Source organism: Saccopteryx leptura, chromosome 2 (genome assembly GCF_036850995.1).
Source record: "Saccopteryx leptura isolate mSacLep1 chromosome 2, mSacLep1_pri_phased_curated, whole genome shotgun sequence".
In the NCBI taxonomy this organism is placed as follows: domain Eukaryota; kingdom Metazoa; phylum Chordata; class Mammalia; order Chiroptera; family Emballonuridae; genus Saccopteryx; species Saccopteryx leptura.
Window position 1 is genome coordinate 198204897 of NC_089504.1, and position 14168 is coordinate 198219064.

Consider the following 14168-nt stretch of genomic DNA (forward strand, 5'->3'; position numbering starts at 1 on the left):
TGCCCTGGTGCATGCACCGTAAATGGCAAAAAGCCATTGTAGATTCGAGGCTTAGCAAAAGGCTAAGTTTTCCCCCCTCCACCTCCATATTGGCTATGATGCTGAGTATTTGCACCACTTCACTTGCTTCCTTAAGTTGCTGGAAGCAATTTACATGCCCTTCCTCTTACTCTCTGTTTGTTCAGATGTTGGTTGATTTCACTTATGCATGATAGGGGGATTCCTGTTTATGCTTTGGGAGAGTTTCTGTTTTAGCCTTGGATGTGTAACTTTGTATCAAGGACTTTCTTGATTTGCATATGGCTATATAATAAAGCAAATTGGGGCTATGGGGCACTCGGATATTGCCATCAGTATTTGAAGAGTCCTCCCGGTCTCACTTTTTCTTAGTAAGTGTGTTTCCTTAATTCCACACTGTTATTAGGAGCCACACTGGAATGCGGCACGCTGGGCCCCAACTTCTGAAGGGCCCCTAAAAACCCCAACTTGACATTTTTTTCTAATGACACTGTTTGGTTTCATATGTGCAATTTTATCATTAATAATACATAATATTTTCATTTTTCAAAAAATATGGTTAATATATATTTTTATTTTCCCTTTCTCTTTTTTTTTTAAGGGACCCAATATTTTCTTCTGTGACCAGGGCCTCAACCGATCTTAACCTGCCTCTGAGTATCCGGCCTATAGTTTTAATGACATTAGTGCATTTCTGCATTCATGAAATAAGTGGAAAGACTATCCACATCAGTACTTTTTTACAAGTTTTAAAAAATTTATAAAAATGAGTATGTGGATGCTACAAAATGGCTGCCATCTCATTTTCATCCTGGTAGTTCTGCTTGGACACACACTGGCAGTCAGAAAAACATCATGAGATATATTTAAAATAAAAAATTAGCCCTCCTTGTTCTATGCAAGATTTACCATGCAGGAGCATCTACAGAGTGAATGCTCTGGATATACCTTCTCTAAATCAATTGATTATTAAAGCAAACATTTCTTATTGTATTGGTAATAAATTGAAATTTTAGCCTCTAAGATCAGTCACTGTAAACTTGATGGACATCAGTGAGTTTTTATTTTTAATTTGATATGATTCAGTACTATAAATTGTCTTGCAGAGGTTTTACTTGTTATGTGAAAACATTTTCTTTAGAATATTAATAAAATCCATGAATTTAAAAAATTTAATCAAAATTATCCATGCGCATAATTCATAATTTCACTGTCAAATAAAGTAGCCCTAGCCTTGTGTGGCAACTGAGCACTTGCAACGTGGCTAGTCTTTATGGACATATGATGCAAGTATAAAACACACCCTAGATTTCAGACTTGATATGAAAAAAGGAGTTAAATAACTTTTAAATAATATTTTAGAATAATTGCCAGTTGAAATGTTTTGGATATATTGGGTTAAAAATAAATTAAATTTTACCTGTTTATTTTCACTTTTTCTTAAATATGGCTACTAGAAATGTTATACTTATATATGTGGCACTTAATTCATTCATTCATTCATTTGGTGAGAGGAGGGGATGCAAAGACAGACTCCGCATGTGCCCTGACCTGGATCCACTTGACAAGCCCACTAGGGGGTAATGCTCTGTCCATCTGAGGTGTTGCTCTGTTGTTTAGCAACCAAGCTCTTCTTAGTTCCTGAGGCAGAGGCCATGGGTCACCTTCAGCACCCAGGGCCAACTCGCTTAAATTGAGCCACGGCTGCAGGAGGGAAAGACAGAGAAGGTAACTGAGAGAAGTGAGACGGGGAGGTTTGGAGAAGCAGATTGGCACTTCTCTTGTGTGCCCTGACCAGAAATCAAATGCAGAACATCCACACGCCCATCCAATTCTCTACCACTGAGCCAATCAGCCAAGGAAGTGGCATTCATTTTACTGCTTTTAAAGCACTATTGTACCTTCTAAGGTTTGTTAAGAAAGTATCAGTATGCCTCCCTCCTGGCCATTATCTCCACACCTCCACTCTGCATGCACTGTCACTTGTTTTAGGTGATTGAAGTAGGTGATTTGGTTATTATAAATTCATCTCTAAACAACATGCTTTTGTGGCTGCTTTTTGATTTTTTAGTCTCAGCAATTATGACTTGACTTCATATTCAGTTCTTCATCTGCTCTCCCTCAACACTCAAGAATTAATTCCCACCCTATGGAAGTATTTGAGTCATTATGGCTGGTGAGTACATCAATCACAATGCGGGCAAGTGGAAAACAATAGCCAACTAGCTTTTCTGTACATTTTGGTTCCCTGGCATGGCTTCTTGCTTTTCATTTTCTGTGTTTGCTATGTACTTACAAATGCTACAGCCCCAAAGTTTTCATCAGTTTTCTAGATCTGTTCTTAAGACGTCAGATATGCCTGGTATTCTCTCAATTTCATTTTCTGCAGAAGTGCCTTCAGCGCCATCAGATTCACTGCACACCACACTAGCTGCTGTTTTCATCGGGTGCACAGCCACCACCTGGGCATCTGTCTTCTGCACCACCCCCTGGGCTCCCCTCTCTATGTTCCTCTGTTGGAGCAGCTCTATTCTATACTAGGACTTTCTTGCTCTTGATTTATTTCCTGATTTTGGTGAACTACGTTTTCCAAAGGTTTTTAAGGAATGGGAGCAAGAAAGGTGCATTTTTGAGACTTGCGTGTCAAAAAATGTTTACATACTCATTGGGATCATTTGGCTGTATAGAATTACTGGTAGGTAGAATTTTCCTTTTAAATTTTGAAAGGCTCACTTAGAATCTTCCAGCTTTCAGTGCTGCTGTTGAAAACTCCGAAGTCTTGATTCCATTTACTTTCTGATGATATCTTTTTGTTTTGACAGAAAACTTACTTAATTTTCTCCTTGGCATTCAGTAATTTCATTATGATTTGTTTTTATTTCAACTAATGGTTGCTCCTTCTGCCTGAAATTGGTGCCACCCATTTCTACTTAGCTGTCTCCATCTCTTTCTTCTCTGTGACTCCTACTCCAACTGCTATCAGAATCACAGGCAGCCTCCAGCCCTTCACCTGCACTCTTGCTCCCCCTTGCACTGCTCTTCTTTTCTCCCTGTTGTTTTTTAGAGCACATATCACAACATGTCATCAGGTCTGCTTTCCAGATTCTCTTTTTAGTTTGACCTAGTCTTCTGTTTAACCCTTCATTTTTTTTTCCTTTGGGTTATTATATATTTACTACTAATAGTTTTAATATTTATTTATTTATTTATTTATTTATTTATTTATTTATTTATCTTTTTGACAAAGATGGAGAAAGTCAGAGAGAGGGACAGATAGGGACAGATGAGAAGCACCAATTCTCTTTTTAAAATTTTTAACTTTATTCAGTTTTTTTAGAGAAAGGGATACAGAAAGAGAGAGAGAGAGAGAGAGAGAGAGAGAGAAGGGAGAGAAGCAGAAAACTTCAACTCTCATCTGTGCCTTGACCAGGCAAGCCCAGGGTTTTGTACCAGTGACCTCAGCATTCCCAGGTCGACACTTTATCCACTGCGCCAACACAGATCAGGTCTAAAAGCATCAATTCCACTGGGGAACAAAATTTTTGTTGCATCCACAGAAACACTTGTTCTTACCTAATTCAAGTGTGCTGATCTCAAATATGACATTAGTTTTTCTCTGTAAGCTACAGGTTTTTTTTGCAATTCAATATTTTAGGTTTTCATCTTATTGTAAAATTTTCAACATTTAGTTTAACATAATGAAGTAGAATGTCTTCTTGGGCATCATCTTTGTGAAAAGATAATAATTTATATAATGCAGTAAATACACTAATACACTAAAAGATATGATTACATCAGAATTTGTCTACAATTTCAAAATAGAACATATTAAAACACTTATTTTAATCATAAAATATGTGCAAAACTTATTTGAATTCTATTTAGGCAAAAATTTGCATATGTAGCTCTTGAGTTTGTGTACTTGTTGAGGACAATCCGTTTGATGCTCCAGCAGTAGTCTGCCATCATATTTCTGTCCCATCTCCCCTGATAATGCTCCTCCATCATTTTCAGATCTTGATGATAGTGTTCTCTCTGCTCATCACTAACAGCTCCAATATTTTATGAAAACTTATCAAAGTGACTGTTCATGATGTGAATCTTAAAGCTCATGTCACATCCAATGTCACGGAAAGCCAACAGCATCCTTTGAACCAGAAGGTCACAGTCTTCTGCTTTTTTGTTGCCAAGGAAGTTTTTGGTAACTGTCACAAAAGACTGCCATGCTGCTTTCTCCTCCTTATTCATCTTCCTGGCAAATTCTTCATCAAGTATGAGGGTTCAAATTTGAGGTCTATTAAATACACCTCCTTTTATCTCCTCAAAAGACAAGGCAGGAAAAGCAGAAATAATATGTTGAAAGTATTCACTTTTTCCAAAAAATTGAAGAAGAAGCAATACTTTCAAACAAATTTTATGAGGCAAACATAACCCTCATACCAAAACCAAGCAAGGATGACACACACAAAAAAAACTATAGACCAATATCTCTAATGAATACAGATGCTAAAATACTAAACAAAATACTAGCAAATCAAATACAACAACATATTAAAAAAATAATACATCATGATCAATTGAGATTCATCCCAGAATCTAAAGGATGGTTCAACATACATAAAACCGTTAACATAATACACAATATTAACAAAACAAAGAACAAAAACCACATGATCTTATCAATAGACGCAGAAAAGGCTTTAGACAAAATACAACACAACTTTATGTTTAAGACTCTCAACAAAATGGGTATAGAAGGAAAATATCTCAACATGATAAAGGCCATTTATGATAAACCATCAGCTAACATCATATTAAATGGCACAAAACTGAAGGCTTTCCCCCTTAAATCAGGAAGAAGACAGGGTTGTCCACTCTCTCCACTCTTATTTAATGTGATACTAGAGGTTCTAGCCAGAGCAATCAGACAAGACAAAGAAATAAAAGGCATTCATATCGGAAAAGAACAAGTAAAGGTATCATTTTTTGCAGATGATATGATCCTATACATCAAAAACCCCAAGGAATCCACAAAAAGACTACTAGAAACAATAAGCCAATACAGTAAGGTTGCAGGATACAAAATTAACATACAGAAGTCAATAGCCTTTCTATATGCCAACAATGAAACATTTGAGAACGAACTCAAAAGAACAATCCCCTTCACGATTGCAAAACAACCAAAAAAAAATACCTAGGAATAAACATAACAAAGAATGTAAAGGACTTATACAATGAAAACTATAAACCATTGTTAAGGAAAATCGAAAAAGATATTATGAGATGGAAGAATATTCCTTGTTCTTGGTTAGGAAGAATAAATATAATCCAGATGGCCATATTACCCAAAGAAATATACAAATTTAATGCAATTCCCATCAAAATTCCAATGACATTTTTTAAAGAAATGGAGGAAAAAATCATCAGATTTATATGGAAGTATAAAAACCCCAAATAGCCAAAGCAATCCTAAAGAAAAATAATGAAGCTGGAGGCATTACAATACCTGACTTCAAACTATATTATAGAGCCACGACAATCAAAACAGCATGGTATTGGCAGAAAAATAGACACTCAGACCAATGGAACAGAATAGAAAGTCCAGAAATAAAACCACATATATATAGTCAAATAATTTTTGATAAAGGGGCCAACAACACACAATGGAGAAAAAAAAGCCTCTTCAAAAAATGGTGCTGGGAAAACTTGAAAGCCACATGCAAAAGAATGAAACTGGACTACAGTTTGTCCCCCTGTACTAAAATTAACTCAAAATGGATCAAAGATCTAAACATAAGACAAGAAACAATAAAGTACATAGAAGAAGACATAGGTACTAAACTCGTGGACCTGGGCTTTAAAGAGCATTTTATGAATTTGACTCCAAAGGCAAGAGAAGTGAAGGCAAAAATTAATGAATGGGACTACATCAGACTAAGAAGTTTTGCTCAGCAAGAGAAACTGATAACAAAATAAACAGACAGCCAACTAAATGGGAAATGATATTTTCAAACAACAGCTCAGATAAGGGCCTAATATCCAAAATATACAAAGAACTCATAAAACTCAACAACAAACAAACAAACAAGCCAATAAAAAAATGGGAAGAGGATATGAACAGACACTTCTCCCCAGAAGAAATACAAATGGCCAACAGATATATGAAAAGATGCTCATCTTCTTTAGTTATTAGAGAAATGCAAATCAAAACTGCAATGAGATACCACCTCACACCTGTTAGATTAGCTCTTATTAACAAGACAGGTAATAGCAAATGTTGGAGAGGTTGTGGAGAAAAAGGAACCCTCATCCACTGTTGGTAGGAATGTAAAGTAGTACAACCATTATGGAAGAAAGTATGGTGGTTCCTCAAAAAACTGAAAATGACCTTATGACCCAGCAATCCCTCTACTGGGTATATACCCTAAAAACTCAGAAACATTGATACGTAAAGACACATGCAGCCCCATGTTAATTGCAGCATTGTTCACAGTGGCCAGGACATGGAAACAACCAAAAAGCTCATCAATAGATAACTGGACAAAGAAGATGTGGCACATATATGTTATGGAATACTACACAGCCATAAGAAATGATGACATCGGATCATTTACAGCAAAATAGTGGGATCCTTTTTTTTTTTTTTTTTTTTAATAATTTTATTTTTCTAATGGGGTGACATCAATAAATCAGGATACATATATTCAAAGATAACAAGTCCAGGTTCTCTTGTCATTCAATTATGTTGCATACCCATCACCCAAAGTCAGATTGTACTCTGTCACCTTCTATCTTGTTTTCTTTGTGCCCCTCCCTCTCCCCCTTTCCCTCTCCCATTCTCCCCTCCCCCCTGTAACCACCACACTCTTATCAATGTCTCTTAGTTTCACTTTTATGTCCCACCTACGTATGGAATAATGCAGTTCCCGGTTTTTTCTGATTTACTTATTTCGCTTCCTATCATGTTATCAAGATCCCACCATTTTGCTGTAAATGTTCCGATGTCATCATTTCTTATGGCTGAGTAGTATTCCATAGCGTATATGTGCCACATCTTCTTTATCCAGTCATCTATTGACGGGCTTTTTGGTTGTTTCCATGTCCTGGCCACTGTGAACAATGGTGTAATAAACATGGGGCTGCATGTGTCTATACGTATCAATGTTTCTGAGTTTTTGGGGTATATACCCAGTAGAGGGATTGCTGGGTCATAAGGTAGTTCTATTTTCAGTTTTTTGAGGAACCACCATACTTTCTTCCATAATGGTTGTACTACTTTACATTCCCACCAACAGTGTATGAGGGTTCCTTTTTCTCCACAGCCTCTCCAACATTTGTTATTACCTGTCTTGCTAATAATAGCTAATCGAACAGGTGTGAGGTGGTATCTCATTGCAGTTTTAATTTTGCATTTCTCTAATAGCAAAAGAAGATGAGCATCTTTTCATATATCTGTTGGCCATTTGTATTTCTTCCTGGGAGAAGTGTCTGTTCATATCCTCTTCCCATTTTTTTATTGGCTTGTTTGTTTGTTTGTTGTTGAGTTTTATGTGTTCTTTGTATATTTTGGATATTAGGCCCTTATCTGAGCTGTTGTTTGAAAATATCATTTCCCATTTAGTTGGCTGTCTGTTTATTTTGTTATCAGTTTCTCTTGCTGAGCAAAAACTTCTTAGTCTGATGTAGTCCCATTCATTAATTTTTGCCTTCACTTCTCTTGCCTTTGGAGTCAAATTCATAAAATGTTCTTTAAAACCCAGATCCATGATTTGAGTACCTATGTCGTCTTCTATGTACTTAATTGTTTCAGGTCTTATGTTTAGATCTTTGATCCATTTTGAGTTAATTTTTGTACAGGGGGACAAACTGTAGTCCAGTTTCATTCTTTTGCATGTGACTTTCAAGTTTTCCCAGCACCATTTATTGAAGAGGCTTTCTTTTCTCCATTGTGTGTTGTTGGCCCCTTTATCAAAAATTATTTGACTATATATATGTGGTTTTATTTCTGGACTTTCTATTCTGTTCCATTGGTCTGAGTGTCTATTTTTCTGCCAATACCATGCTGTTTTGATTGTTGTGGCCCTATAATATAGTTTGAAGTTAGGTATTGTAATGCCCCCAGTTTCATTCTTTTTCTTTAGGATTTCTTTGGCTATTTGGGGGTTTTTATAGTTCCATATAAATCTGATGATTTTTTTGCTCTATTTCTTTAAAAAATGTCATTGGAAGTTTGATGGGAATTGCATTAAATTTGTATATTGCTTTGGGTAATATAGACATCTTGATTACATTTATTCTTCCAAGCCAAGAACAAGGAATATTCTTCCATTTCATTATATCTTTTTTGATTTCCCTTAATAATGGTTTATAGTTTTCATTATATAAGTCCTTTACATTCTTTGTTATGTTTATTCCTAAGTATTTTATTTTATTTTTTGCAATGGTGAAGGGGATTATTCTTTTGAGTTCGTTCTCAAATGTTTCATTGTTGGCATATAGAAAGGCTATTGACTTCTGTATGTTAATTTTGTATCCTGCAACCTTACTGTATTGGCTTATTGTTTCTAGTAGTCTTTTTGTGGATTCCTTGGGGTTTTCGATGTATATATAGGATCATATCATCTGCAAAAAGTGATACCTTTAATTCTTGTTTTCTGATATGGATGCCTTTTATTTCTTTGTCTTGTCTGATTGCTCTGGCTAGAACCTCTAGTATCACATTAAATAAGAGTGGAGAGAGTGGACAACCCTGTCTTCTTCCTGATTTAAGGGGGAAAGCCTTCAGTTTAGTGCCATTTAATATGATGTTAGCTGATGGTTTATCATATATGGCCTTTATCATGTTGAGATATTTTCCTTCTATACCCATTTTGTTGAGAGTCTTAAACATAAAATTGTGTTGTATTTTATCAAAAGCCTTTTCTGTGTCTATTGATAAGATCATCTGGTTTTTGTTCTTTGTTGATATGGTGTATTACGTTAACCGTTTCACGTATGTTGAACCATCCTTGAGATTCTGGGATAAATCCCACTTGATCATGATGTATTATTTTTTCAATATGTTGTTGTATTCGATTTGCTAGTATTTTGTTTAGTATTTTAGCATCTGTATTCATTAGAGATATTGGTGTGTAGTTTTCTTTTTTTGTGCAGTCCTTGCCTTGTTTAGGTATGAGGGTTATGTTGGCCTCATAAAATGTGTTTGGAAGTATTGCTTCTTCTTCAATTTTTTGGAAGACTTTGAGTAGGAAAGGAACCAAGTCTTCTTTGAATGTTTGATAAAATTCGCTGGTATAGCTGTCAGGGCCTGGACTTTTATTTTTGGGGAGGTTTTTAATGTTTTTTTTCTATTTCTTCTCTACTGATAGGTCTGTTTAGGCTTTCTGCTTCTTCTTGACTCATTCTAGGAAGGTTGTATTGTTCTAGGAATTTATCCATTTCTTCTAGGTTGTTGAATTTAGTGTCATAAAGTTTTTCATAGTATTCTACAATAATTCTTTGTATATCTACGGTGTCCATGGTGATTTCTCCTCTTTTATTTTGGATTTTGTTTACATGAGTTCTTTCTCTTTTTTCCTTGGTAAGTCTTGCCAATGGTTTGTCAATTTTGTTGATCTTTTCAAAGAACCAGCTCCTTGTTCTATTAATTTTTTATATAGTTTTTCTGTTCTCTAATTCATTTATTTCTGCTCTGATTTTTATTATCTCCTTTCTTCGGCTGGTTTTGGGTTGTCTTTGTTCTTCTTTTTCTAGTTCCTTAACGTGTGAAGTTAAGTGGTTCACTTGGCCTCTCTCTTGTTTGTTCATATAGGCCTGAAGTGATATGAACTTCCCTCTTATCACTGCTTTTGCTGCATCCCATAGATTCTGATATGTCGTATTATCATTTTCATTAGTCTGTATATATCTTTTGATCTCTGCACTTATTTCTTCTTTGATCCATTCATTTTTTAAAAGTATGTTGTTTAGTTTCCACATTTTTGTGGGATTTTTTTCCTCTTTTTTGCAGTTGAATTCTAGTTTCAAGGCTTTATGATCAGAAAATATGCTTGGTACAACTTCGATTTTTCTGAATTTGCTGATGTTGTTTTTGTGTCCCAACATATGGTCAATTCTTGAGAATGATCCATGTACACTGGAGAAAAATGTATACTCAGTCACTTTGGGATGAAATGTCCTGTAGATGTCTATCATATCTAGGTGCTCTAGTGTTTTGTTTAAGGCCACTCTGTCTTTGTTGATTCTCTGTTTGGATGACCGATCTAGAGCCGTCAGCGGTGTATTGAGATCTCCAAGTATGATTGTATTTTTGTCAGTTTTTGTTTTAAGATTAATAAGTAGCTGTCTTATATATTTTGGTGCTCCTTGGTTTGGTGCATATATATTAAGAATTGTTATGTCTTCTTGATTCAGTGTCCCCTTAGCCATTATGAAATGGCCATTTTTGTCTGAGTACTTTTCCTGTCTTGTAGTCAGCATTATCCGATATGAGTATTCTACACCTGCTTTTTTTTGGATGTTATTTGCTTGGAGTATTGTTTTCCAGCCTTTCACTTTGAATTTGTTTTTATCCTTGTTACTTAGATGAGTTTCCTGTTGGCAGCATACAGTTGGATTTTGTTTTTTAATCCATTCTGCTCCTCTGTGTCTTTTTATTGGTGACTTTAATCCGTTTACATTTAGTGTAATTATTGACACTTGTGAGTTCCCTATTGCCATTTTATATCTTGCTTTCTGTTACTTTTGTGTCTTGTTTGATCCTTCTCTTTTGTTTTTCTATCTTTTGTTTTTATTTGGTTGTATTCCATACATCTTTCCTCTGTTGCTATCTTTTTTATCTCATGTGCTTCTGTGGTGGTTTTTTCAATGGTGGTTACCTTTGAGTAATGAAAAGGGTCCCTACCTTGTTCATTGTAGTGCACTATTTTGTGAGTACTTTTGCACTTCATCGTCCTTTGCTACTGTTAATCTCCATCTTCTCCCCCTCTTTCTTTTTGTTGTTGTCACAGTTTAAATTTGGTTTTATTGTGTTCTTCTTGGAGCTTTTACTTGTGGCTCTGTTTTTATTGTTCTTTGTATCTGATTGGAGAACCCCCTTTAGTAATTTCAGGAGTGGGGATTTTCTGATGATAAATTCCCTCATCTTTTCTGTATCTGTGAATGTTTTTATTTCTCCTTCATATTTGAAGAATAGCTTTGATGGGTATAGTATTCATGGCTAAAAGTTCCTCTCTTTCAGGACTTTAAATATTGGGGTCCACTCTCTTCTAGCTTGTAGAGTTTCTGCTGAGAAATCTGATGATAATCTAATGGGCCTTCCTTTATATGTTGTATTCTTCTTTTCCCTGGCTGCCTTGAGAATTTTTTCTTTCCTGTTGGTTTGTGTCAATTTCATTATGATATGCCTTGGAGTAGGTTTGTTGGGGTTAAGAAAACTCGGAGTTCTGTTTGCTTCTTGAACTTGAGGCTTTAGTTCTTTCCACAGACTTGGGAAGTTCTCATCTATTATTTGATTGAGTATGTTCTCCATTCCATTTTCTCTCTCTTCTCCCTCTGATATACCTATTATTCTTATGTTATTCTTTTTGATGGAGTCAGATAATTCTTGTAGGGCTATCTTATTTTTTTTAATTTTTGAGTCTCTTTCTTCTTTCTGTTGTGCCTCAAGTTGCTTGTCTTCTATTTCACTAATCCTCTCTTCTATCTGACCTGTTCTATTAGCTAAGCTTGTTACTTCATTTTTCAGCTCGTGAATTGAGTTTTTCATCTCTGTTTGATTCGTTTTTATAGTTTCAATTTCCTTGGACATATATTCTTTGTTTTCATTGAGTTGTTTTCTGAGCTCGCTAAATTGCCTTTCTGTGTTTTCTTGTATATCTCGGAGGATTTTTAGGATTCCTATCTTGAATTCTTTGTCATTTAGCTCCAAGGTTTCCAATATATTAAATTTTTTCTCCATAGATTTTTTCTTATCTAGCTGTGTTGCCTCTCTTTCTTTTGTATCCATGATATTCAATTTTCTCTTCTTTAATGGCATCTGAGGGTGGTTTTGTTGATAGTATTAATGATATTTAATAAAGAATAAAAAGTTAAAAAAATAAAAAATCGAAAAGAGTTGTTTTTTTTTAAAAAAATTAATAATGAAATAAAGAAAAATAAAATAAAATAAAAAATTTTAAAAAAGGAAATTATTCCTCCCCTCCTTATTTCCTCTCCTCTCCTCTTTCCTGTTTCTTGAGAAAATCTTGTGGTAAACTGTGAATTATAACAAACAATGCCTGTTATGGAGGGCCTTAATTGGGGAAAAGTAATAAATGGGCAAAAAAAAAAAAAAAGAAAAAAAAAAGATAAAGAAAAAAAAGGGGGTATGGACCCACAAAAAGCAAATAAGGAAATAATTTGGGTCAAGAATAAAATGATTTGCTTTTAGGTGCTGGTTGTCTAAGAGTTATGATGAGAGGAATAAGACAAAAACAGAAAAATGGGGGGACAAATTAAAAAATTACTATTGTATTTATTGGAACAAGAACTAGATAAAATGGAGAGCCAGGGATGGGAGCACTGCTAGTGAGTTAAAAAGGTGAACTAAAATCCCCCCAAAATGCCACAAACATAAGTTTGATTCCCAGATAAGATAATTTGTTTGTTATTGAGGTTTGAATGAGAGGAGATGTAAAGGAGAAAGGAAGAAACTAATATAGCCAGAGAAGAGAAAGAGAGAGAGAGAAAAAAAGAGGGAACCACTAAAAGAAGAAAAAAGATAAAAGAGGAGAGAGAGAGAGAGAGTTAAGTGTTTTGGAGTGCAGCCCTCATAGAGAGAAAGGAAGAGGAAAGAAAAGGTAATGGGAGATGTAACACTTATGGGTAGTGTAGTTCAAGGAGAAGAGAGAGTAAGACCGGCAGGGTATTAATCTGCCAAATTGGAGGAGGAAAAAAAATATCAAGAATGAAGATAAGAGAAACAAATGAACAAATATAATAAAATGGGATAGGTTATAAAGTCTGCAGATTATTCTTGATTTTGAGAGGTTATCTTCTTGCTTTTTCTTTTCTCTCCCTCTTCCTGGATGGTGACTCTGTACCCCAGGTTCTGCCCCTTTGGCACGCTCAGGTAGAGATTTCCAGTTGATAAGTCTCTATGGCAATGTCATGTATTGTGCTTTAGTCTCATTGGCGTCGAGGCTCATTACCATTTATAGGCTCCGACAGTGAGAGAGTCCGTGTTCCTGGAGCTTTTCTCCTAGTCTTTTCTTCCTCAGTTAGTAGCCTGATAATCCAGCTACGGGGTTGCTGCTGCCTCTGCCTGGATAGTAAGAGGCTCGAAGAGCTGGCAACTCCCCACTCTATTTCCACTCAGCACAGGGCTCTGGATAAGGCTCAGTCCATCAAAGCTGCTAGCATAATCAGGCGGGGTTTCCGCCCACTCAAAGACCTCTGGCTCTGCCACTCTGTCTGGTAACACAGGCAGGCGCCCACTTCCAGGGCACTTGGAGGAAACTCTCGCTCACTATCTGCGCGCGCAGACCAGGATATCCGGCCAGCAGTCTCACGCTCTGAGTGAAACCCCCAACCTCATGGAAAAGTTGCAGCATTGGAATTGGCTCTCGTTCCGTCCCCGTGCGCGGCTTTTGCAAGGCACTGGGGTGGCCCAAGATACTGCTTTGGCCCACACAAAGGCCCCTGACTCTGCCCCTCTGTGCGATAACACGGGTGCGTACTGCCGAGGCACTCGAAGGAATCTCTCGCTCACTATCTGTGCGCGCAGACCAGGATATGAAGCCGGCCACGTTTCCCTCTGAGTGAAACCCGCACCAGCACGGAAAATTTCTACCGTTGGAATTAGTTCTCGCTCCCTCCCGTGTGCGGCTTTCCCAGGGCGCTGGGGCTGCCCAGAGATTCTGCTTTCAGCCCTCAGAAAGGCCTCTGAGTCTGCCTCTCTGTGGGGTAACACGGGCACCCACTCCCGGGGCTTAGGAAGAAATCTCTCGCCCACTAACTACACGCGCGCCGACCAGGAGATCGGGTAAAATGGCTGCCCCGCTTGTCTTTCTTTGTTTGGTTTTGGCGCGAGTGTTAGCTTGTATTGTCCGGGTTGCCACAGGATCAGTTTTTCTCGGCTTGAATCTCCGTGCCACAGCGTGGTTCGGCCG